This window comes from Podarcis erhardii, assembly GCF_964252035.2.
Source record: "Podarcis erhardii genome assembly, chromosome: 6".
Classification (NCBI taxonomy): Eukaryota; Metazoa; Chordata; class Lepidosauria; order Squamata; family Lacertidae; genus Podarcis; species Podarcis erhardii.
In genome coordinates, this window is record NC_138510.1 from 100650531 (window position 1) to 100677272 (window position 26742).

Sequence of the window (26742 nt, forward strand, 5' to 3'; positions counted from 1 at the left end):
AAAGGCTTTTAAAGAGTCTTTCCACATGATGCCTGCCATCGTTTCCAATTGTCATCCAGAGTCAATAGTTTTCCAAGGTGATAAAGGCTCAAATGTTAGCAATCATAGAATCATAGAATTGAAAGGGATCCCAAGGGTCATCTAGTCCAACCCTCTGCAATGCAGAAATCTTGCAGTAAGGGTTACATATGAAATCTTGCAGTAAGGGTTACATTATGAACTTTGTTCATTTCTTGAATTTTTAAAAAATAATAATGGAGGATGTTTTACCAAACCTACACTGCATGTTAATGCATGTAAATGTGTTGGTGTGGAGTTATGGTATTTCAAGATCCTGGGCCCATAGTTGCACCTGGCTTGGGGGTGTTGCACTGTTCTTTAGGGGAAAGGAGCAGAAGGTCGCAGATTCTGGTAGTGTACACTTGGCCAAAATAGACACAGGACTCAGCTATACAACATTTTGAATGTGTTGTAAAGTGCTACATATAAATGGTGACACTGAGCTATGCAAAATTGAATGTATTTTTCAAAATGTTTTTTTAAAAAAAGCATTTTCACAGCGTTTTTTTTCTTTTCTTTTTTTTGAATTTTTTAATTTTCAATGCAGAATCATAACAAAAATTACAAACATTGAATCCAAAATAATACTATACAAACAAACAAAAAACGGAACATACAAAAAAAAAACAGAAAAGAAAAGGGGGGAAAAACAAAGGAAACAATACTAAACTAAACAAAAACGAAAAAGCACACATCTACAGAAAAAAACCATATCATTACGTACATAAACACAAACTGACTTCCTTCCTTTGTTCTAAGACCTCAAAAAATTTACTCTTACTGTATTGTTGTGTCTAATTAGATTACTTCCACCTTTGTACTTTTTTTTACACCATTTTTCTTTTTCTTTAACCCTGTAAAGCATCATTCATTACATACCAATATACTTACTCCAGAACAATGTTTTTCATATACTCTTTAGCACAACCCCATTCTTTTAATAATTTCTGGTCCGATTGTCCTCTTATGTAAGCTGTGAGTCTTGCCAGATTTATGTATTCACAAAATTTAATTTGCCAATCTTTCACTGATGGAATTTTTCTGCCTTTCCAGTTTTTAGCTATAAGCATCCTGGCAGCTGTTGTTGCATAAAGGAATACTTTCCTTTGATTTTCAGGGATATCATTTGTAATTAAACCTAAAAGGAATGCCTCCGGTTTTTTACTGAAAGATATTTTAAACATCTTTTTGAGTTCTTCATAGATTTCATTCCAGAATTGTTTAATAGGTCGGCATTCCCACCACATGTGAAACATTGTTCCTATTTCTTTTTTACATCTCCAACAGATATTCGATTTTAATTTGTAAATTTTAGCCAATTTTACCAGAGTTAAGTACCATTGGTACACCATTTTCATAAAATTTTCTCTTATTGTATAACATGCCATGAATTTAATATCATATTTCCATAATTTCTCCCATTGGTCCAGCTGAATTACATATGCTATATCACATGCCCATTTAATCATAACTTCTTTTACTTCTTCATCCTTTAATTCCCATTCTAATAATAAATTATACATTTTGGATATATATTTTTTTGAGTTTTGTAATAATACTTTTTGTAATTTTGATTCTTCTTTTTCAAATCCTATTACTTTATCCTGGTTGAATATTTGTGCAATTTGGTGATATTGTAACCATGTGGTACAGTATTGGGTCACCTCATCGTATGGTCTTAGTTTTAATTGGCCCTGTTCTTCCTTTAGGAGCTGCTGGTATGTTACCATTCTTCCTATAGTATTTTTCTTTTTAACCGATATTACTTCTAACGGTGAGACCCACCATGGGGTTTTCGGTTCTAACAACCTTCCATGTCTCACCCAGACCTTGTATAATGCATTCTAATTACGTGGCTTAGAAATTCTTTATGGACTGCCACTTTGTTATAAATTAGATAGGCATGCCAACCATATCTGTTGTTCCATCCCTCCAAATCCAAAATGTCACTGTTATCCAATTTGATCCAATCCTTGATCCAAGTAAAGCATGCCGCATCGTAATATAGTCTCAGGTCTGGGAGTCCAAAACCTCCCCGCTCTTTTATGTTGGTTAATAATTTATTTTTGATCCGTGGCTTTTTGACTTGCCATATAAACTTTGTTAGGTCCGTTTTCCATTTTTTAAAACAATCATCTTTACCTATTATGGGAATCATTTGAAAAAGGAACAGAAGTTTTGGTAAGATATTCATTTTAATAGCCGAAATTCTACCCCAGAGTGTTAATTTCAATCTTGTCCAAGTTTCCATTTCTCTTTTTGTTTCTTCCCAATTTTTTTTATAATTATCTTCAAACAAATTTATATTTTTCATTGTTATTTGTATTCCTAAATATTTCACTTTTTTTACAATTTGTAATCCAATTTTTTCTACCAGTTCCTTTTTCTCTTGATCTCCCATGTTTTTTACCATTAGTTTCATTTTTTCTTTATTTAAAGCAAAACCTGATACCCTTCCAAAGTTTCCCATTTTTTCTAGAGCCTTTGCTATGCTTTCCTTTGGATTTTCCACCATTAAGACTAAATCATCTGCAAATGCCCTTATTTTGTATATTTTCTCTCCTAGGGATATTCCATTTATTTCTTGATCCAATCTGATTTCTTGATTTAATATTTCCAAAACCAAAATGAATAATAAAGGTGAAAGTGTCTGGTGCCCTTCTGTATTTTAAAATAATCAGTCGTGTCATTATTTATTATTATATTTGCTTTAGCCCTCTTGTAATTTGGTCTCCCATGTCCATCTGGTCTAATAATATTTTTAGAAATTTCCATGATACTTTGTCAAACGCCTTTTCCGCGTCCACAAAAACAAAGGCTACCTTCTTACTTGGTTTCATGTCTAAATACTCGATCATATCAATCATAGAATCATAGAATCATAGAGTTGGAAGAGACCACAAGGAAGAGTCCAACCCCCTGCCAAGCAGGAAACACCATCAGAGCACTCCTGACATATGGTTGTCAAGCCTCTGCTTAAAGACCTCCAAAGAAGGAGACTCCACCACACTCCTTGGCAGCAAATTCCACTGTCGAACAGCTCTTACTGTCAGGAAGTTCTTCCTAATGTTTAGGTGGAATCTTTTTTCTTGTAGTTTGGAACCATTGCTCCGTGTCCGCTTCTCTGGAGCAGCAGAAAACAACCTTTCTCCCTCCTCTATGTGACATCCTTTTATATATTTGAACATGGCTATCATATAGCTTATCCTCCTCTTCTCCAGGCTAAACATGCCCAGCTCCCTTAGCCGTTCCTCATAAGGCATCGTTTCCAGGCCTTTGACCAATCACTGTTCTTATATTGTCACTCATTTTCCTGCCCGGCCAGAACCCTGCCTGCTCTTTATTTATACAATCCTGCAAAACTGTCTTTAATCTTGTTGCCAATATTTGTGCATAGATCTTGTAATCATTAGTAATGATATTGGTCTATAATTGGTTATAAACTCTTTATTTCGTCCTTGTTTTGGGATTACTACTATGTGCGCCTGTTTCCAGGTGTTGGGAATCTTCCCGTCTTCTAGTATTCTATTTAAGAGTGTCTTCATAGGTGATAACAAAATAAAAAAATTCCTTCCAGTAGCACCTTAAAGACCAATTGAGTTAGTTCTAGGTATGAGCTTTCGTGTGCATGCACACTTCTTCAGATTCATAGGTGATAATAGTGGTTCCTCTAATTTTTTGTAATGTATTGCGGTATGACCATCTGGGCCTGGGGATTTTCCCAGTTTCATCTTAATTATCGCTTGATGAAGCTCTGTCATGGTTATTGGGGAGTTTAGATCTTGAATCTTTTCTTTCTTAATTTTAGGTATATCCTTTCCACATAAATACTATTTTATTTCAACCTTTGTCTCATTTCCTGCTTTATATAGCTTATTATAATATTTTGTAAAACACTTTTTAATTTCCTCAGGATTATCTAAAGTTCTCCCCTCTTCCACTATTTTATCAATCAGTTTTTCCTTTTGTCTCTTTTTCAGTTGCCAGGCTAGCATCTTTCCGGGTTTATTTGCAAATTCGAACAACCTTTGTTTCATCCATTTAATATTGTCCTCAATTTCACTATTTAATATTGCTGAAGCCTGGGTTTGTAATATTTTTAGTTTTTGGTTTATTATTATTTTTTTGGGTTGTTTTGTTAATAATTTTTCATTTATTCCTATTTCTTTCCTTATTTGTTCTAGTTTGTGCTCTCTGTTTCTTTTCCTTATTGCACTTTGTTGTATGTAAAAGCCTCTTATGAAAGCTTTACTTGCATCCCATATTGTCCTGAAGTCTGTATCCTGTTCTTTATTTAATTCAAAAAAATCTTTCAGTAGTTCTTGCGCTTTTTTCACAATCTTTTTGTCATTTAATAATCTTTCATTAAGTCTCCATCTTTTATTAGTTTTCTTGTATTCCTTTAATTCTAATGTGACTGGGTTGTGATCTGTAATAATTTTGGTCTGTATTTCTGCTTTCTAAATTTTAGTTGTTAAGTTATTTGATACCCATATGCTGTCAATTCTGCCGGCTGATTTTTTAACTTCCAAGAAATGTGTATATTGTCTTTCTCCTGGGTTTTTATATCTCCATGTATCAATCAAATTTAAGTTTTCTACCATCTGAAAGAAGGTGTCTGGGAGTCTGCCTTTTTTTTCTTTCTCTCTCTGTCCTATCTAATTCTATTGATGTGACACCATTTAGGTCTCCCATCGAAATAATTTCCTCTTCTATAAATTCCAGTAAATTAGCTTCTACTTTTCTGAAAAATTCTGTTTTGTTACCATTCGGTGCATAAACTCCTACTATAATTAAATGTTCTTTACCTTTTGTTATTTTTACCCCTAGTAAAATACACTCATCATCCTTAAAGATTTTTTTTGCGTCTAGTTTAGGGTTCACATAGATCACAATTCCCCTTTTCTTTTTTACATCTGAGGATATAAATTCTTTATTATTATTATTATTATTATTATTATTATTCAAATTTTAAAGATTACAAAGAGAAAAAATAAAAGAGAAAAAAATAAAAATAAAAATAAAAAAGACAAAAAAATACAAACAATTGAAAAAAAAACAGATCAAACCTTTACATCACTTGCTTTCATTCACTTACTTCCTTGACCTCCTCACACCTCCCATTTTTGTATTCTAATTCAGTTAGATATTTCAGCAAATCCTTTCCAGCTTTGTTTTTATCTTAATAATTTATCTTAATATATTGTGATTTTGCATTCTCTTCTTTCACCAATTCATTTTTACTTAATCCTTTATATCTTTCCTGCTAAAACCACATAAAGAATTAACATTCCTTAATTTTACAATATTTCTGAAGATAAACTTTAAATTTTTTCCAATCTTCTTCCACCGACTCTTCTCCTTGGTCTCGGATTCTGCCAGTCATCTCAGCCAGTTCCATGTAGTCCATCACCTTCATCTGCCATTCTTCCCGGGTGTGTAGATCTTGTGTTTTCCAATACTTTGCGATAAGTATTCTTGCTGCTGTTGTGGCGTACATAAAAAAAGTTCTATCCTCCTTTAGCACCAATTGGCCGACCATGCCCAAGAGAAAGGCCTCTGGTTTCTTCTAGAAGGTATATTTAAATACCTTTTTCATTTCGTTATAGATCATCTCCCAAAAGGTCTTAATCTTTGGGCACGTCCACCAAAGGTGAAAGAATGTACCTTCAATCTCTTTACATTTCCAACATTTATTATCGGGCAGATGATAAATTTTTGCAAGCTTGACTGGTGTCATGTACCACCTATAAATCATTTTCATTATATTCTCATTTAAGGCATTACATGCCGTAAACTTCATGCCTGTGGTCCATAACTGTTCCCAGTCGGCCATCATAATGTTATGTCCAACATCTTGTGCCCATTTAATCATAACAGATTTAACCGTTTCATCCTGTGTATTCCATTTCAACAGCAAGTTATACATTCTTGGCAAATTCTTAGTTTTAGGATCTAACAATTCTGTTTCCAATTTTGATTTTTCCACCTGAAAACCAATTTTCTTATCCAAATGAAAAACCTCCCTTATTTGATAATAATGAAGCCAGTCTCGTACTTTGTTTTTTAATTTGTCAAAACTCTGCAGTTTTAATCTATCTCCTTCTTGTTCCAAAATTTCCCAATATTTCGGCCAGTTTGCCTCCATATTGAGTTTTTTCAGAGCCTTAGCTTCCATTGGTGACAACCACCTTGGAGTTTTATTTTCAAGCAAGTCCTTATATCTTATCCAGACATTAAACAGTGCTTTCCTGACAATATGTTTTTTAAACGCTTTATGTGCTTTGACCTTGTCATACCACAAATATGCATGCCACCCAAAGACATTATTAAAACCTTCTAGGTCCAAAATGTCCGTGTTTTCAAGAAGCAGCCATTCTCTCAGCCAGCAAAAGGCGGCTGATTCATAATAAAGCTTCAAGTCTGGCAGGGCAAATCCACCTCTTTCTTTAGTATCAGTTAAAATCTTAAATTTTATTTGAGGCTTCTTGCCCTGCCAGACAAATCTAGAAATGTCTCTCTGCCACCTCTTGAAACAGTCCATCTTGTCCAAAATTTGCAATGTTTGAAACAAATACAACATCCTTGGCAATACATTCATCTTTATCGCAGCAATTCGGCCTAGCAATGATAACTTCAAATTTGACCATATTTCTAGATCCTTTTTCACTTCCATCCAACATTTTTCATAGTTATCTTTAAATAAATTCATACTCTTAGCAGTCATATTAACCCCCAGGTATTTCACTTTCTTAACCAATGTTAATCCTGTCTCCTTCTGAAACCTCTCTTTCTCAATCACTGTTAAATTTTTCTCTAACACCTTAGTTTTCAGCTTGTTCAACTTAAAACCCGCAACCTGACCAAATTCTTGAATTAATTGTAATACTCTTTTAGTACTGGATTCTGGCTCCTGTAATGTCAAGACTAAATCATCAGCGAATGCTTTCAATTTATACTGTTTGGCTCCGACTTGTATGCCTTTAACCAATTGGTCCTGAGGATATAAATTCTTGACCCAATCTCTTGTTTTCTAAAACCCTTCTGTGATTTCTAGTCACATGGGTCTCCTGCAAGCATATAATATCCCATTGTTCTTTCCTCAATACATGTTCTATTTTTTTTTCTCTTCCTCTTATCATTTAAACCGTTAACATTCCAAGATATAATTTTTAGATTCATTAATCTTTATTTATTATCTACAATGGTTTCATTGAGTAAAGAAAAGAAAAGAAAAAGAAAACTCAGAAATTTTAGGATTTTGATAATCTGTTTCTTCCAATCTCTCTCCCCCCCCTTAATACGCGCTTGTCTCTCTATGCTTCTTGTGGTGTCTGCGTTGTTTCCTCTCGGTCCAATGTTGGATCTCCAGTTAATTCTTTTTTGTACTTCGTCCAGAATTTTCCAAGCTCGTCTACTGATCTAAAAGTTTTTCTTCTCTCCTTATATATGATGCCCTCAGGAAATTCCCACCGGAATCTAATCGAATTCTTCTTGCGTGCTTCTGTTACTGTCTTATAGTTCTGCCTTTTCTTCAGAATTCTTTTTGGGATTTCCTTAAATATTTTGATAGGCCTATCTTCTATTATTAACTTCACTTGTCCTTTTTGATGTAATATTTTGTCCTTTAAAAGTCTTGAGTTGAAAAAAAATTAAGCAATCTCCTGGCCCTTTATAAGTGTCCAATCTTTCTTATTTGATCCTGAAAATTTTATCAATATCCAATAGCATCTCTTCTACCTCTACTCCCAACCAGTTTGCAATCTCCTGTGATAGTTTCTCTTGAATTTGTTCATCATGAGTTTGTGGGACGCCTCAGAAGCGGAGGACCATCTCCTTCTGACGCATCTCCATCAATGATATATCATCTAGCAGCTCTTCATGGGCTCTCTTTAGGTCGTTTATTTCTTCCTTCATTGAATCTTGTGATTTTTTAATGTCCTTATTTTCCATTTGCAATTTCTTTGTCATTTCCTCTTGTTTGGTAGATTTACTCTTAAGTTCTTGTACAGATTTATCCAGTTCTTTATTTTTAAGTGAGAGGTCACTTATTTGTGTTGTTAAGTCTATTATTAGCTTTGAGTTTTGTTGGATGTTGCCAGCTAGTATGTCCAGCTTATCATTCAGGCTCTTTTCCATCCCCATTATAAGGTCTTTTATGTCAGCATTGGGGTCTGTTTCAGCTGTTGATTGTCTTCTCACTTGTAGACCTGACCCAGATGTCAGTGTAGTTTGGTATTTTTTAAGAACCCATATTTGTCTTCTTCCTTTTGGTTCTGATCTAGGTATCTTTATTTCAAACCAAGAATATATATATTCCTAAACTTTGAAAATGCTCTGTTTATAGTCTATAATTTGGTCCTTTTATCTGTTGGGATTGAAAGTCAGTTAAGATTCCGGTGGTTTTACCCTATGTTGTTATCAGTTCATCTCAAATATTTTAAAAAAAATTAAAAAGGGGGGGGGGAAGGTCCAAGTTTTAATAAAAAATTAGTTAAATATTTTGTTTTACTTTAATTACTTTGGCATTTATCAGAGAAAAATTCCTTCGCAGTACTTAACATCCGTCTTAAGAACTTATTTTCTAGAAGCTGAACTTGGTATTTCAAGTGTCCTTTCCTGTATAGCTAGTTTTCTTTATGGTTGTACTTCAAGCCTGTGTCTTAGCAGTTTTTAAATTATGGGAGTAATTTTATTTTCCGCCACTAGGTGGCGGGATTTTCCAATTTACTTGTGAGGTGGTCCTTCTTGTTTTGTTTCTCTAGCCTCTCTTTGTTGCAGTGACTGTTTCTGGCACTATTCTTCTTCCGGCTTTTTTCCCTTCTGAGGGCGATGACTCACTCTTCCCCCCCAGCGCCATTTTCGCCAGCTGCTTTCTTCCCTATTCCAGTCTTTTCCTCCTTCTTTCTCTCCCTTTGTATATCTCTTCCTCTTCCCTTTCACTTCTTTATCTTAATCTTTATTTTCCCACCGCTGCCTGGTTTTCAAATCTTTTCTATTCCTTCTCTTTTTCCACTGTATCCTCCACGTTCCTCCCCCTCCTTTTCCTTTTTCACTCACCCCTTTGTTTTACACTGATCTCCTCCTCAATGGACGCTGCTTTGTTGTCACCGCTGCTGCTGCTTGCTATTTCAGCTCCTTGTCTCTCTCAACAGAGCGTCCCCCTGTAGAAGCAGGTACTCAGTATGTCTGTTTTTATTTTCTGCCTCTTTACAAGGCTTATTTTCCACAACTTGATAAGTCTCAGAACGCTGAAGCTCCTCTCCATTAGCTTTACTGTCCTTTATAATATTAAGTTAGTCCGTACTCCTTTTATTTTAATTTAAGCCAGCGTTATTACCTTGTTCCTTCAGGAGTACTGTTGATTTTACAGTTTTAGTTTGGAGCAGCCTGGTGCTTTCTCATTCGGGTCTTGGTTGTCTCACGGTCGGGTGTGCGATCTTTCTGCGCTGAAGTTCTTCCACCTCCCTCCACTTTTTGTGCTGGGATGGTAGAAAACCCCTTTATGCGCTGCTTGGATCGATTTTCTTCCGTCTGGAACCTCCTCTCAGACCTCTTCAGGGTTTGTGTCGCCCTCGCTTCCCCGTCTTTTTATCCCGTATCTGTGATTGGGAGCGCTCTTACTGCAGCAGAGCACTTTCCCTGACCCGACGCCGAGTGCACCACGCCAGGAAGTGTGACTCGGCTCTTTTATGGAGTCACTTTTTTTTTAGACATGTGTAGATTCCACCAAAGTATGCACAAAGAATAAAATGATTGTACGGAGTTGCAGCCAGCAAAATTTTTACAGTGGACAACATAGTTAATCGGAACAAAACTTGAGCATAGATTTCATTAACTCCTCCCCATCCAGACCATGGATAGCTGAAATGGGCCCACCAGGTGCTTTGGACTATAACTCCCATCAGTCCTAGCCAGCATGAAGGAATGGTGTTGTAGTCCAAAGCCCCTGGTGGGCACCAGGTTGTCTACTCCTGAGCTAGGTTTAACAGATTATACTTGCTTGGTTCTATGATACAGAAGAAGGTGGACAGTTCTGCTTTTGTTGTATGAGGGGAGGGTGCTAAGGATCTGATGGGACGCAATGAGACAAGTCATTGTACTCTTTTTTGGTTGGAGAGCTTGGTTTCAAAATACATTACAAAGCAACACAAATTTCAAAGGATAGCTGTGCTTTGGTTCATGTATTGTTTTGGAAATTCAAACTAGGAAGCCTCACATTAAAATGTGAATGAAACTGAATTCCCCCCACACACACACATGTGACATGTACCGTATTTTTCCCTCTATAACACGCAGATTTTTTCTCCTAAAAAGTGAGGGGAAATGTCTGTGTGTGTTATTGAGCGAATGTGTGGTCCCTGGAGCTGACTGTCCCAAGTACAGGGCAAAAATCATATCACACCGTCACGGAGGAGAGGAGGCTGCTGCTTTCCTGCATTCTGCCTCAGGGTCTTACTGCCCACCCTCTTCTGTTTCATTACTGTGTTTGCTCAAATGGAACAAAGAGCAGGCAAATCCCCTCCCCTCCAGGCAAGCAATTCCTCTCCGTGCTCTGGTGCTGCTGCTGCTGCGTCTAAGGACTCGCAGGCAGCGGAAAACATGCAGGAGAGAGAGAGGGGGGGCTGGCTTGGGTGGGGGGGACTTTTGCCTTCCTCCCCCCCTTTAAACTCCTCTCCTGCATTCTTAGCCAGCTGCTTCTCCGCACACCCCTCTCGTGCTCCTTGTCCCTTCTATGTTTTTCCTTCCCTCCCCACTTAAAACGTGGTTACAAAGACTTCCGGAGGCGGCGCGAAACGGCAATGGCTGCCCTCTTCTAATCGCGAGGAGGGAGCTCCGGGGAAAAGGGTCGTCCGCTACAGCGAAGCGGAGACCCGTATTGGAAAACCACAGGCAGAAGAAGCCTGTGGCCATGGGACTCAGCGGGCACCTGTAGCGCTCCCCGAAACTGGATAGGAACCCCGTAAGGGGCTCCGGAAGGTGACGGGTCGGTGAGGTGCTGAGAGTCGATCGCTCTTTCCTCAGAGTGAAGCCGCAAAGCTGCTGCCGGTGAGCGCTGACCTTTTTTCTGGGACAATTTGGCTACGAAACGACCACCGTGAGTAGGTGAAGCTTAAGAAATTCGTATCTTTAAAAAAGAAGCTTAATTTGGACACTGAAAAGGGAGATGCAACCAGGAAGTCCGTCTCCCGGCTCTGCTTAAAGTTTAAAGCAACGACGATTAATTTACTGTTGCCTAGAACTTTGCTATAAAAGACTGTCATCTGAACATCAGATATAGAACCTCACCTTATTTTAAGGTAGAAGAGGAAGAATTTGGCTTTCCCTCTTCTCTTATGGATTTATAATTATTTTAATTTTCTGAACCCCTGGAGATTGGGCTGCCAGGCAGCTGTCAGGCTGCAGGAACTGTCAAACTGCAACTTGCGCTTTTTGGAGACATTGTAACTTTTTAGGATTAACTTTGCAAAACAGAGGATTTGTTAGGTCTGCTGGATATTTGCAACTGTTACAAACTAGAAGAGACATTTTGTAAATTTGAGACTGTATAAATTGTGACTTTTGAGATAAACATTGTGTCCCTCTAGTGGAAGATTAAAGTGGTGAAAGACTGGGGGTATTTTTCCATCTCTGGACTTGGGGATTTCCATGGGAACTGCAAATCGTGTGACTGACCTTGAAGCATAGACAGCAGTGGGATGAGTGGGAGTGGGAGGACAAGATCAAGTAAAGCCAAAACACAACAGACTAGCATAATTTCACAGCTGCGCAGGTCATCTGTTCCTGCTATTCCTGCGGCACAAGAGGAAGATTTAGAACAAACAAGGCTTGAAGGAATGGCCACAGGAGGAGACTTTACTACAGTGCTAGATAAAATTTTTGAAAAATTAGAAGGCCTAAGCAAGCAAGTGGCAGACCAATCATCTAAACTTGACCAAAACACAGCTAGTGTTAATAATTTGACTCAGCAAGTCAAATCAAATGCAGAATCTATTGGGAAGTTATTGGAAGCCACTACAGTAAACCGTCAAACAGCTGAGGAGGCCAAACAGAAAGTAGAGGCCGTGCAAGAGGAAATCAAACCTATGCGCAAACAGATTGGCGAACACCAGGCATATCTGCCTATGATTGAACTAAAATCCAGGGGAAATAATTTGAGATTGAGGTCAGTTCCAGAGCTTGAAAAGGAGGATTTAATTGAGTTTTTGACAAAAGAGTTCTCAAAATTTTGGCCTTTGGAAGAGGATAAAGACTTTAAAATTATAAGTGCATTCAGACTTGGAAAGGGAGGGAGGAAGGTCAGGTCAAGAGACTGCCTGATCTCCCTCAGAACGAAAGAAGAAAGAGACAAGAGACAAGAAAGAGAAAGAGACAAGAGAAAGTGCACACTTTCAAAAGACTCTTGAGATTCACGACTTTAGTGTGGAAGTCTACAAGGATATTCCTAAGCATCTTCTGGAGCTCAGATCTAACTACGGAGACTTGGTAAAACTACTGAGAAGCAACGGAATCATCTTCAGATGGGAATTCCCCCAGGGACTATCTTTTAATTATAGAGGGAAAAAAGTTAAAATCAAAACAGTTGAAGACAAGGAAAACTTTTTGAGTGACCTTCAGAAAGACCTTCAGAAAGGGACTGAAAAAGAACCAGGAGCCTCAGGATTTGATCCTTTGAGACCATTACTTACACCTCCAGGTTTTGACGTGCAGGAGAAAGTGATACCACCGCCAAAAGGAGAAGAACTTGTGGGAGCAGTAGGAGGAAAATAGATATACTGCAATATGACTCTGCAACTATTAAGTTGGAATATTCACGGCTGTAACTCCCCCCAGAAAAGGAAGAAGATATTTCACATATTAAAAAAGGAACAACTGGACTTAATTTGTTTGCAGGAAACGCATGTGATCAGGCTCCATCGGAAGGTTTTAATTAACAAGAGGTTAGGCCAAGAATTTATTTCATCTGACAAAGTGAAGAAGAGAGGAGTTGTTATCTACGCAAAAGAGAGCCTATCACCAAAATTCCTTTTTAAAGATGAGCAAGGAAGAATTGTGGCAATTGAAATTCAAATACAAGGAGAAAAAATTTTGATTTTAGGAATTTATGCACCAAACGAGGGGAAGTCGGAATTTTACAAGAAGTTGCATGAGACAATGTTGGATCATATGGACTACAACAATATTATTATGATGGGCGATATGAATGGGGTGGTGTCCACGAATATGGACAAGGCACAAGGACAAAACATCACAAAAGACGGCAGACTACCTAAAACCCTCTTTGACTTAACTGACAATATGGACTTGATTGACATTTGGAGAACAAAAAAATCCCCTAGGGAGAGAAGGGACCTTCTTCTCTGAAGCCAAAATGACCTGGACTAGAATTGACCAAATATGGATAACTAGAGGACTGGCACCAAAGACTAGTAAGGTGGAAATCTGCCCCAAAACCTGCTCCGACCATAACGCCGTGAAGATGGAAATGAAGTTAACATTAACTGGTTCCTTCAGATGGAAGATGAATGACACCCTATTGAGAGATCAAGAGATTGTTAAGAAGGCCCAAAAGACTTTGAGAGACTATTTTGAAGTAAACTTGAGAACTACAGTGGAAAAAAGAGTAATCTGGGACGCAAGTAAAGCGGTCATGAGGGGGTTTCTGATACAACAGAATGCTATAAAAAAGAGAACCCAAAATGAGAAAAAAGATAAAATTTTGAAGAAAATAAAAGGAGAGAAAAAATTAAGATCGAAACCAAAGTCACAGGAGATTCTGAGAGAAATTAAACTATACCAAGTACAATATTTGAAATTGATAAATCAGGAAATTGAGTGGAAAATTAAACAAATGAGACAAAAGACTTTTGAATCAGCAAATAAATGTGGGAAACTGCTAGCGTGGCAGTTGAAAAAAAGACGGAAGTTGAATACGGTTACAAATCTTGAGGTGGAAGGAAAAAACATTCAGAATCCCCTGGAGATCAGAAAGTGCTTCCAGAGATACTTCAAACAACTTTACACTCAGGAGCCACAGAATGAGACTGAGATAGACCAATTTTTGAGAACCAATGGATTACAAAAAATATCGCAGGAAAATGAGACAATATTAAACTATAAAATAACAGAACAGGAGATTGAAGGTGCCATTCAAAATATGCAACTAGGCAAATCTCCAGGACCGGATGGATTAACCTCCAAGTATTACAAGACTTTGAAAGACTACTTAATTCAACCATTAAAGGAGGTGTGTAATGAGATTCTGGAGGGAAAGAAGGCGCCGGAGTCGTGGAAAGAAGCTTTCATCACATTAATACCAAAATCTGAATCTGAAAAGACACAACTTAAAAACTACCGTCCCATATCCCTTTTAAATGTGGATTATAAAATTTTTGCAGATATTTTAGCCAACAGACTAAAAAGAGTTTTAAATGAAGTGATTCATAAAGATCAGGCAGGCTTTCTTCCAGGCAGACATCTTTCTGATAATACAAGGAACATTATTGACACTTTGGAGCTATTGCAAACAAATATTAATACAAAAGCAGTTTTAATTTTTATTGATGCGGAGAAGGCCTTTGACAATATTTCTTGGAATTTTATGAAGAAAAATCTTAAGGGAATGGGAGTGGGACGGGGGTTTGAAAATGGTATAGAAGCAATCTATTCAGAACAAAAAGCAAAATTGATAGTTAATAATGTGGTGTCAGAAGAGTTCAGAATAGAAAAAGGAACACGACAGGGATGCCCTATCTCTCCATTGTTATTTATTTCGGTCCTGGAGGTGCTTTTGAACATGATTAGAAGGGACTGGTTGATCCAAGGAATTAAGGTCGGAGCCAAACAATATAAACTTAAGGCATTTGCAGATGACTTGGTGTTGACATTACAGGAGCCAGAATCTAGTACGAAAAGGGTGTTAGAATTGATTCAAGAATTTGGTCATGTGGCAGGTTTTAAATTGAACAAACAAAAAACTAAAGTCCTAGAGAAAAATATGACAATAATGGAAAAAGAAAGGTTTCAGAAGGAGACAGATTTAACCGTGGTTAAGAAAGTGAAATACCTAGGGATCAACATGACGGCTAAAAATTTGAACCTGTTTAAAGATAACTATGAGAAATGTTGGATAGAAGTCAAGAAAGATCTAGAAATTTGGTCAAAATTGAAGCTTTCCTTGTTAGGCCGGATCGCTGCTATAAAGATGAATGTATAGCCAAAAATGTTGTTTTTGTTCCAAACTTTACAGATTGTGGACAAGATGGATTGTTTCAGGAAGTGGCAAAGAGATATTTCTAAATTTGTCTGGCAGGGCAAAAAGCCCAGAATAAAGTTTAAAATATTGACTGATGCTAAAGAAAGAGGGGGGGGTTGCCCTGCCAGACATGAAGTTGTACTATGAATCAGCAGCATTCTGCTGGTTGAAAGACTGGCTACTTCTTGAGAACACTGACATTTTGGACTTGGAAGGGTTCAGTAATGCTTTTGGGTGGCATGCATATCTGTGGTACGACAAGGTAAAAGCTAATCGAGCATTCAAAAACCATATTGTCAGGAAAGCTGTGTTTAATGTCTGGATAAGATATAAAGACCTATTGGAAAACAAGACCCCAAGGTGGTTATCACCTATGGAGGCTAAGGCTTTGAAAAAACTCAATATGGAAGCCAAATGGCCGAAATATTGGGAGATACTAGAACAAGATCGAGACACATTGAAATTGCAGAGTTTTGAGAAATTAAAAGATAAAGTGCGAGATTGGTTACATTATTATCAAATTAGAGAGGCCTTTAACTTGGATAAAAAAATAGGCTTCCAGGTGGAAAAATCGAAATTAGAAACAGAATTGTTAGATCCTAAAACTAAGAATTTGCCAAGAATGTATAACTTGCTGTTGAAATGGAATACACAGGATGAAACGGTTAAATCTGTTATGATTAAATGGGCACAAGATGTTGGACATAACATTATGATGGCCGACTGGGAAAAGTTGTGGACCACCGATATGAAGTTTACGGCATGTAATGCCTTAAGAGAAAATATTATGAAAATGATCTATAGGTGGTACATGACCCCAGTCAAGCTTGCAAAAATTTATCACCTGCCTGATAACAAGTGCTGGAAATGTAAAGAAACTGAGGGAACATTCTTTCACCTTTGGTGGACATGCCCAAAGGTTAATGCTTTCTGGGAAATGATCTATAATGAACTAAAAAAGGTATTTAAGTATACCTTTCCTAAGAAACCAGAGGCCTTCCTTCTGGGCATTGTCGGCCAATTGGTGCTAAAGAAAGATAGAACACTCTTTTTGTATTTAACAACCGCAGCAAGAATACTCATCGCTAAGTATTGGAAGACACAAGATTTGCCCACTCTGGAAGAATGGCAGATGCAAGTGATAGACTATATGGAATTGGCAGAAATGACTGGCAGAATCCGAGACCTGGGAGAAGAGTCGGTGGAAGAGGACTGGAAGAAGTTCAAAGAATATCTCCAAAAACATTGCAAAATGTTTGAATGTTAAAATGATGTTGGATATAAAGATAATATGGCATCAGTGACATAGTAAAAAGAAATATGCAAAAATGTTTTAAGAAAAAAGGGTAAGACCAGAGTAAAATTATGTCGAAACTAAACAAAGGATATAAGGGATTAAGTTACAAAGAATATGTAAGAATGTATTTAAAAAGAAAGGGAAAATAGAAGACATAATAGATTGGAATGTATAATATTGACTAAGATTTGAAAAAGGGTAAGGAGCTGCTAAATTTGATTGAGTAAAGGGGAACGCAGGAAAGGGAGATGTGAGGAAGTCAGGAAAGAGGGTTATAAAGATAAGAATTAAAAAACGAATTTTTCTTTATTTTTTATTTTTTTACCTTTTCTGTTATATATTTCTATACTGTGTTTTTTATGCTGTTTTTTATTGTATTTCTCTGTTGTTTTGTTCGATTGTAATATCTCTTTTATAAAACCAAAAATAAATATTTATAAAATACATAAAACCAAAATAAATATTTATAAAAAATAAAAATAAAACGTGGTTACAAAGCACGGATCCACATGGATCCTCAGGATCTTTGCATTGGGTCACCCCAAATTCACCATCAGATCACATAGCAATGATCTGATGCAAAAACAGGGCTGCAATTGTGCAAAAACGTGGTTACAAAGCACGGATCCAAATGGATCCTCAGGATCTTTGCACTGGGTCACCCCAGATTCACCATCAGATCACATAGCATGTCCATAGCTACAGCCTGCACCAAAAAAAATCACGCACCCACTGTTGCCTGGGGCTGCAATGGTGCAAAAACGTGGTTACAAAGCACAGATCGACATGGATTCTTAGGATTTTTGCATTGGGCTACCCCAAACTCACCGTCAAATCACATGTCTGTGGCCACAGCATGAAGCACAAAAACGATACACCCACTGTTTCATTAAGATTTTTTTTTTCTTGTTTTCCTCCTCTAAAAACTATGTGCGTGTTATGGTCAGGTGCGTGTTATCGAGCGAAAAATACGGTATATAGCTGTGGCCAACCTCATGTGTGGGAAATTAGTTGTATTTACTTACATTTATTTATTCATTTATTAAACCATTTACATAGTGCTATATAATAAAAAATACATCACAGCAGTTTACAACGTAATGTAAAAGCATAAACCAGACCATAAAATCTGGTTAAATTTATCTAGTTTGCATTTTCCAAAACCAAACATAAACTGAAACACAGCTGTCCTTTAAACTTTGCACCTGCTGGATTTTCTAAGCAGTTTTGCAGCCAAGCATTGTGTACAAGGTGTACAATGTGAAATTGTGTGGAAAAAAATTTTTGATGACAGTGACGTACAAAGATGCATTATACTAGGGAGCTTCTGCTTTGCAAAAATGGCTGTGTTAGGCAAACTTGTGTACAAACATGTTAAAAGAAGTTTTCACTAAAACACTGTTGAGAGTGTTTTTTAATTTAAAAATTGGAAACATGTGGAAATGTGAAGAAATAGAGGGAACACAGGGGAACACAGGGAAATAGAGGGGGCTGGGTTGTCTCTTACAGCCCAAATCTGCATTAAGGACCCAGTGGGTCAGAGAAGAAAGAATAGAGGCAAAAACCAGTCAAAGCAAGGCAGATATTTATTTTTCTGTTGCAGCAGAGACCCCCTTGCAAGGAGGTGAGAAGGATCCAGAACAAAGGTGTGTGAAAACTTTTAAAGACTTTAGAAATTACCAAATTACCAAAGACCACATAATATACAGTGGTGCCTCGCAAGACGAGAAGAATCCGTTCCGCGATTCTCTTCGTCTAGCGGTTTTTTCGTCTTGCGAAGCAAGCCCATTGACGGCTTATCGGATTAGCGCTATTAGCGGCTTAGTGGCTTTTAGTGGCTTTTAGCGGCTTATCAGCTTAGCGGATAAGCAGATAAGCGGCTTAGCAGCTTAGAAAAAGGGGGTGGGGAGGAAAAAAAAGTTGGAAAAACTCGCAAGACATTTTGCAAGCCCATAGGGAAATTCATTTTGCGAAGCGCCTCTGTAGGCTGAGCCTAGTCCATGCCAGGGAATCGTTGGCCCGCGTCCCCAGATCCGGAGAGAGAGCAAAGAAAGCACCAGGAAAGATCCTTCTTTGGAGGAAAGCAGTTTATTATCTGTGCACAGAGACAGCCAGCAGAATCACTTCTAGAGACTGGCTGCCCCGAAATACGCCTCTGCAAACTTTCTTATACCTTGAGAAAAGCTCCCTCCCTCCTCCCCAAACGCCCTCCAAAAACTTCCCTAATCAGCTGGAAAGTTTTCAACTTATTTCCTTATGTGGAATGGCATGTCTATATTGCTAGCCCTCTAAGCAGCCCCCTCCCTATTTTCCCTATATGTATCTTTCTGCTGGCTAGGCATAATGGCATGTCTATATTGCTAGCCCTCTAAGCAGCCCCCTCCCTATTTTCCCTATATGTATCTTTCTGCTGGCTAGGCATAATGGCATGTCTATATTGCTAGCCCTCTCCTCCCGTCTCCTTCGTATGTGTCTTTCTTATCTTGCATTCCTAAAATAGGAAAGCGAGGGGCCCCCTTTTGCAGGTCTGGTTATTTCTTGCTAGCTGCTAGCTAACCATATTTTGCAGAAATCAAATTAGCTTAGAAATGATCTTAGATCCAAGGTACAGAGAATATAGAAAATCCTTAGGTACAAGGTACAAGATATAGAGAGCATATAGAAAGCAACCCTTCCCTCTCCCTTCACTCCCTCCTCTTCTTATGAACAACCTAATACTTAGGTTCGTTCTGGGGTAGGGGTCTATAATCTCTCATGAAAGCAATCACGGCCCACTGGGTGTATGGTACTTCGATGAGTGGGGGAAAGAGAAGCACCTCCTGGAGGGGGGTTTGGTGAGAAATAAAAAGCAACACACCCACAAGAATAGACTGCTGCTAAAACTCTAGCCTGGTAAGGAGTCAAATGCCCAATGGGGTGATCCCCTTCCCAAATTATTGTAAGTCTCGCTCTGTCCCTGTACTGTGGTAGGATATTCTCAGGTGGGTGAGTTCGTAGAGCAGGTACGTTGGGAGCGCTGCCCGCGGGCGCCCCTCCCATCCAATTCTTCAGCCGTGCGTAGAGGTATCAGCCTCCGGAGTGATACCAGCAGGGCGGTCGTCTACCGGGCGCCTGGAGATGGTCAGCCGAAGGGAGTTCTCTGGATCTGGTGTTACTGTCCAGTCGGAAATGGCTTTCTTCACTCGAGTATGGTGGACCCACGGGGTGATGCCAGCAACCTTCACAGCAGTAGGTGTGGAGAGTAACACAGTGTAAGGTCCCCTCCAGCAGGGCTGTAGGGGGGCTCGCTGCCAGTCTTTCACCCACACTTCGTCACCTGGCTCGAACTGATGGAACGGTTCAGTTAACACACATGGGGTGCGAGCCTGGGTCCACCTATTGAGATAAGAGAAAACTTGGGAGAGTGACTGTACATAGTTATTCAATTGCACATCTTGGCTAGCATATGGAGTTAACATTCTAACATATGGAACTGGTCTCACAAACATAACTTCAAAAGGCGACAAATGGGTCCGTTTTGACGGGAGACTGCGGACCCTGAGTAACGCCAAGGGCAACATGGTCACCCAATTAGACCCGGTCTCCTGTGCCAGCTTGGACAGCTGATTCTTTAGAGTTCTGTTCATTCTCTCTACTTTTCCAGAACTCTGGGGTCTATAAGCAGTATGCAGCTTCCAGTTGATCTGGAGCGCTTTTGCCAGTCCCTGTAGGACTGCATGAACAAATGCTGGTCCATTGTCAGATCCTATGGACCTTGGCAGTCCATAGCGAGGGATGATTTCCCTAAGCAGGCACCTGGTTACTTCAAATGCCTTTTCAGTCTTTGTGGGCCATGCTTCGACCCATCCGGTGTAGGTGCACACTGCTACCAGCAGGTAGCGGTGCAGTCCACAACGGGGTAATTCAGTAAAGTCCACGACAAGATCTTCCATAGGTGCAGTTCCACTGTGCTGAATCCCTGGGGGAGCCAGTGGTCCGGCTCTGGGATTATTCTTTTGACACAGCAAGCATTTCCTGGAGACCTGGGCTGCCAGTTGGTAGAGGTGGGCTATATAGAAGCATTTTTCCAGCTGCTTGGTTGTAGCATCTGGTCCTATGTGGGTTGAATCATGGTATCTCTGAGTGACCTGCCGAGAAAGGGACTCTGGAATCCATATCCTGTCATCAGGGGTAAGGTACCATCCTTCTTTGGACAGCGTCAACTCCTGAGCGTCCGCAGTGTCCCTTTCCTGCTTCGTATAAGCTGGCTTATCAGTAGTGCTTAAAATCTCTTCTGGGACCAGTGCTCCAATAACCGAGGCGGGGGCCAGTTCTTGGGCTGCTTCCTTGGCTACTCTGTCTGCCAATCGGTTTCCTCTGGCCACTTCCCCTGGTCCAGTCTTGTGTCCATAACAATGGATAACTGCCACTGCCTCGGGCTCCCATACAGCATCCAGAAGGTTCAATAAGGCTTGTGGGTGGGCCACCTGGTTTCCTCTGGAGGTAAGCAAACCTCTTTCTTTCCATAAGGCTCCATGGGCATGTAAAGTCAGGAATGCATACTTAGAATCTGTATAAATGTTTATCTTCTGTCCCTTTGCCAGGCTCAGGGCTCTGGTAAGCGCAGTTAACTCTGCCAGCTGGGCCGATGTTCCAGGTGGGAGTGACTTTGCTTCGATCACCTGGTCTTCCAGGGCTACTACTGCATAGCCTGCTTTCCGCTGTCCAGTCTCAACAAAGCTGCTTCCATCTACAAACCATGAAGGCCAGTGGGGGTTTGCCTCATCTTTTAGGTCAGGTCTGCTGGAATATACTTCATCCATCACTTCAATGCAATCGTGCATCTGCTCCTCACCTTCTCCTACCGGCAACAGGGTAGCTGGGTTGAGGGCGGTGGTAACCTGGAACTTCAAACGCGGGTGCAACAATAGCATCTGGCACTTTCTCATTTTTGCTTGGGAGAGGAAATAGGTACCCTTCATGTCAAGCAGGGCTGGGACTGCATGTGGAGTCACACAAACAGTGTCTTGGCCAAAGGTAAATTTGTCTGCTTTGTTCAGTAGGGTGGCTACTGCCACTATTGCTCTCATGCATGGCGGTAAACCTTGTTCTGTAGGCGTCAGGCGCTCAGATAGGTATGCCACGGGTTGCTGCCAGCTTCCCAATTTTTGGCATAGCACTCCCTTTGCTGTTCCCTGGTCTTCATCCACAAATAGGGAGAAAGGCTTCTCAGGATTTGGAATGCCCAGCGCTGGTGCTTGCTGCAATGCCTTTTTCAGATCCTTGAAGGCATGCTGTTGCTCTTCTCCCCACACAAAGGGGTCCTTTTCAGTTCCTCTGGTTGACTCATGCAGAGGCTTGGCAATTGTGCTGTAGTCTGGTATCCATATTCTACAGAATCCTGCTGAGCCCAAAAAGCCGCGAAGTTCCCTGCGATTCTTTGGCTCTGGAATCTGGATGATGGCTTGCTTCCTTTCTTCCCTTAGGGTCCGTCGCTGATGGGATATATCAAATCCAAGGTATTTCACGGTGGGTTGACATATCTGGGCCTTTTTCTTAGATACTCGGTATCCTGCTTCAGCCAGGTGATTTAACAAATCCTTGGTGGCCTCCATACACGTGTTCTCGTCTGAACAGGCCAAAAGAAGATCATCCACATACTGCATCAAGACTCTGCACGGACTGGTGGGGAAGCTAGACAGGTCCGAGGCCAATGCAACCCCAAAAAGGGTTGGAGAATTCTTGAACCCTTGTGGAAGCCTCGTCCACGTGTATTGCACCCTAGTGCCTGTTCCCGGATCTGTCCATTGAAATGCAAACAGGGGCTGACTTTCTTCTGCCAGGCGGCAACAGAAGAATGCATCCTTCAAGTCCAATACAGTGAAATAACATGCGGTGGGAGGTATTAGACTCAACAGCGTGTAAGGATTGGGCACATTGGGGTGGAGGGTCTCCACGGCCTGGTTGACTGATCTAAGGTCTTGGACCGGGCGGTACGAACCATCTTCCTTCTTCACCGGCAAGAGTGGGGTGTTCCACTGAGATTGACACTGTCTCAGGATGCCATGGCGAAGTAACCGTTCCAAATGTACCCATACTCCTTCCGCAGCTCTTCGGGGGATAGGATATTGGTTCACAGCCACAGGGTTGGCGAATGGCTTGGGCTTGACTATTATAGGTGGGATGTTCTTTGCCATTCCGGGCGGGTTGCTTTCTGCCCATACATCAGGGTTAACTTCTTGCAGGAGGTCTTCTGGAATAATCCCCTCCTCTTCTTTTATCATCATTAAGCGCCAGTGTTCCCTCATGGGTACCTCTAAGGAGAACTCTCCTGCTTGCCCTGTAGTCATTGTCACTTCTCCTGTCGGTTGGAAGGAAATCTGGGCTTGCAATTTTGATAGCAGGTCTCGGCCCAATAATGGGATGGGACACTCTGGTATATACAAAAACTTGTGTTGGACCACTTGACCGCCCAGGCGACAGGCAACAGATTGCAAGAAGGGGGCTCTTTGTGATTTGCCTGTAGCTCCTATTATGTTAATTGTTTGCTTGGTGGGCTTGGACACTGGTACTGGCAAAACAGAATGGGCAGCTCCTGTGTCAACCATGAAGGGGATGGTTCGGTTCCCTGTTTGTATTTTGACCATGGGCTCACGGGAACCTAAATCAGCTGGGCCCGGTCTGTCCTAGTATTCTTCCTCCTCCTCTCTCCGGCTCATCGCGGTGGGCTGTCTTTGGGCTGGAGGGTGCCAGGGAGGTCCCTGTCCACGTCCTCTACCCCTGCCTGTATTTGCCGATGTCCAAGGTCTCAGTTCTTGTCCAGGTCCCACGGGGATTGGGCCTGGGATTCGCTCTCCTCGTCCTCTTCCACCTGAGTGAGCCTGTGGGCATTCTCTTTTCCAGTGCCCTTCCTGCCGGCAGATGGCGCACTGGTTCCTCCCCAGACGGCCTTGCCCTCCTCCCCGGGCACCTCCTCTTTCCTGAGGGGTGGGTGCGGTAGCCTGTAGCGCCATCAACTTCTTTGCTTGGTACTTCTCCTTTTTCTTTTGTGCCTCTTCCTCCCTCTGATTATAAGTGGTTTGAGCCAGTTCTAACATCCACTCAAGAGTGTGGCCCATGAACCCCTCGTGTTTTTGGATCTTTCGGCGGACATCGGGCGCCGCTTGGGCCACAAAGGCAGCTTTTATGATAGGGGCGTTGGCAGCCTCATCTGGGTCCACAGGAGTATACTGGCGGTAGGCTTCCTTCAGGCGTTCTAAATATGCTCCTGGGGCCTCTTCATTCCCCTGCACTATCTCTCTAACCTTCACAAAGTTGGTGGGTTTCCTAGCTGCCCTTCTCATACCGTTTAACACATTCTGGCGGTAGGTAGTGAGGGTGTTCTGGCCATCAACAGTCTGATAATTCCAATTCGGGGTGTTTTCTGGATATCCTGCTGCCATAGCTGGATCCTGCACTCCCTGCGCTCTCAGGTGTGCTCGGGCTTCAGCATGGATTCGCCTAGTTTCTTCTGTGGTTAGCAGCGCATCCATCAAATACTGCACATCATCAAAGGTGGGATTATAAGTTTTAAAAATCCCTTCAAACAGCTTTATGATTTTCGCTGGGTTGTCCTCAAAGGATGGGTTTTGATTTCTCCAGTTACAGACATCTGCACTTGAAAAGGGTATATGCTGGACCGTGTAGGTCCGTTCTGCTGCTGCTCCATTAGCCCCTGGAGGTCCTGGTGGGTCATAAACCCTTCGGAGGGGCATTACTCCGGCCCCACCCTTTTTCTGTGCCTCATGGGACTTATGGAAGGCTGCCCTGGTTGCTGCTTCTATCCATTCCCTCTGCCATTTCTTCCCTTGTGTTGAGGAGCATCCTGCTGCAGCCAACACATGGGGGCTAACATCCACTTTTTCTGCATAGGGTTGTACATACTGTTGCAATCTCAAAGACTGATACTGAGTCCACTCTCTCCCCTTCTTTGCTAACTCAACCAATCCCTTTACAAATTCCTCATCATCCTCTTCTTCCTCTTCTGATTCATCAGCCTTGGGGGGTTCAGGCTGGGGGCTAGCTCCTCCCGGGGCCTGGGGACCTGGGTCCAGGGGAGGGGCAGTTGGTGGAGCATAGGGTGGAGGTGGTTTAATGACTTCCCCCTCCTCTTCTTCTGGGTCTGGTATCACTGGGGGCTTTTCTGACTTCCCTGTCGGTCGAACTGCACAAACTGTACTTTGTGGGGCGTCGCCTCGGCAGGCTTTCAACCACGATGGGTTCTTCATGCTTTGTGGCTGCTTTCCAGTTGATTAAAAAGCATTCCAGAGGACTACATTGACTTGCCCCAGACCCCATTTTCAGATACTCTGCTCCTAACAGGTTGTAAATTCTTTCACACTCCACACACTACAGCCCTACAATCGCTCGGCCAAGGGGGACACTAAGCCCCGGCCCACACTTGACAATTCAGTCACTAGAGTATCTGACATGCAACATACAACATACAAAACACATCAATATAATTTCAACATGTAACACACTAAACACACCAAAATAATTTCAGCATGCAATACACAAAACACACCAAAATAATTTCCCCCTCTGTTCCCCCTTTTACCAAACCTTACTAGTGGCACATCACTGCCACGCGCCCTTTTCCCTTCCTGGCGGTACTCCACTACACGACCAGGTGAGGCTGATCAGGCCTCGCCTTTTTTCCCTTGGGCCCACGCCCTTTCCCTTGGGCTTACCGTTTTCTGCTGCGGATTCCCTTCCCTGGCCAGTCCTCTTTCCTCCCTCGACCTGGGTCCTTGCTCCGGAGCGGTGTGGCTGGCTCCCCCCACAAATTGGCAGGGTGCGCATGGAGCCTGCAATCGCCAATCAGAGCTATCCACCTGAGGTCGAGCCTGACTCTCCCCAGTCCTCTGGGGTGGGGCAGATTCCCGGTCAGGGAACCAAGATGTAGGCTGAGCCTAGTCCATGCCAGGGAATCGTTGGCCCGCGTCCCCAGATCCGGAGAGAGAGCAAAGAAAGCACCAGGAAAGATCCTTCTTTGGAGGAAAGCAGTTTATTATCTGTGCACAGAGACAGCCAGCAGAATCACTTCTAGAGACTGGCTGCCCCGAAATACGCCTCTGCAAACTTTCTTATACCTTGAGAAAAGCTCCCTCCCTCCTCCCCAAACGCCCTCCAAAAACTTCCCCAATCAGCTGGAAAGTTTTCAACTTATTTCCTTATGTGGAATGGCATGTCTATATTGCTAGCCCTCTAAGCAGCCCCCTCCCTATTTTCCCTATATGTATCTTTCTGCTGGCTAGGCATAATGGCATGTCTATATTGCTAGCCCTCTAAGCAGCCCCCTCCCTATTTTCCCTATATGTATCTTTCTGCTGGCTAGGCATAATGGCATGTCTATATTGCTAGCCCTCTCCTCCCGTCTCCTTCGTATGTGTCTTTCTTATCTTGCATTCCTAAAATAGGAAAGCGAGGGGCCCCCTTTTGCAGGTCTGGTTATTTCTTGCTAGCTGCTAGCTAACCATATTTTGCAGAAATCAAATTAGCTTAGAAATGATCTTAGATCCAAGGTACAGAGAATATAGAAAATCCTTCTTAGGTACAAGGTACAAGATATAGAGAGCATATAGAAAGCAACCCTTCCCTCTCCCTTCACCTCCAAAATGGAAAACCCTTTCGTCTAGCGGGTTTTTCATCTTGCGAGGCATTCGTCTTGCGGGGCACCACTGTATGTGGTAATGCAGAGAGGCCTCCTTGTGATGGAGCCCCGGTTGTGGACAACAGAGAAATACAATAAAAAACAGCATAAAAAACACAGTATAGAAATATATAACAGAAAAGGTAAAAGTGGAGATGAAGCTCAGTGGCATTCACAGCTGGGTCAGTGTCCCTGGAAGCAGAGATTTTTTAAATCCCCATTCCTCACTTCTGTGCAGTGACCTTCTAGATTGTTGAGTGGTTTATTGTAAGGAGGTTGGCACTATTTACGGTAGCTCTTCAGCAGAAAACATTTTTAGCGCACACACATACGTGACATACATTTCCTGCAAAGGAGTAGCTAAGGAGTAAGCGATGCTTTAGATAAACATGGGAAAGAATGAATAATGAAGGGGAAAATGGTTATCCTGCTTTTGCTGAGCTGTTCTGCAGGCTG